We start from the raw sequence: 938 nt of genomic DNA on the forward strand, positions 1-938 counted from the left end.
CACTCATGATTACATGTTTCTGCTCAGTATTACAGCAGGTGCCATCTTTATGTATTTTTAAAAATAGTGAACACTGTTTTGTTAACTACTAAGTAGTTAAGTACATACTCTGTAGTTGACATAGTTTTAGGTTACACTGAGAGTATTACAAGGTTTTTATGATTGCTCTGAACTGGAGTACTGCACACTGACACATTACTATTCTTAAAGCAATGCAAGATTAGTTGTGTATTTAATGGGATATACAGAATTATCAATGTAGATTTACTTAGATACCAAAGCCTCATTGAAGTTGATTTATTTACAAATAATATTTTTTCTTCAGTTGGAAAATTGAACTAATTTTATTTTGTATTCATAGCTCTTAATCCTCAGAATTATGAACACATTTAAGCCACACCCTTCATTCTAATCATGTTATTTTATGATATACTTAGTGTATTGCTTCTTGGCCTTTTGGCTAAGATCAAGTGTAGTATGATGTGCTTGTGTGAAAGGAATATCCTTATTTACCCTTTCTTCCTGGATTGTTACATTTGTCATAACTACTGTGATGGATATAAGTGAGAGGATAAATAGGTATTTGAGAACATGTAAATTTTTTTTAACTTTTATTTAATGAATATAAATTTCCAAAGTACAGCTTATGGACTACATTGGCTCCCCCCCCCCCCCCGATGACTTCCCTCCCACCTGCAACCCTCCCCTTTCCCGCTCTCTCTCCCCTTCCATTCATATCAAGATTCATTTTCAATTTTCTATATATACAGAAGATCAGTTTAGTATACGTTAAGTAAAGATTTCAATAGTTTGCACCCACATAGAAACACAAAGTGAAAAATACTGTTTGAGTACTCGTTATAGCATTAAATCTCAATGTACAGCACATTAAGGACAGAGGTCCTACATGAGGAATAAGTTCGCAGTGACTCCTGTTG

General features: G+C 33.8%; 1 pseudogene; it reads left to right on the forward strand.

Moving 5' to 3' along the window:
* The first annotated feature begins 440 nt into the window (after positions 1-440).
* LOC127483369 (U2 spliceosomal RNA) lies at positions 441-518 on the forward strand (annotated as a pseudogene).
* Positions 519-938: the final 420 nt, after the last annotated feature.

Source organism: Oryctolagus cuniculus, chromosome 8 (assembly GCF_964237555.1).
Source record: "Oryctolagus cuniculus chromosome 8, mOryCun1.1, whole genome shotgun sequence".
NCBI classification, from domain to species: Eukaryota; Metazoa; Chordata; class Mammalia; order Lagomorpha; family Leporidae; genus Oryctolagus; species Oryctolagus cuniculus.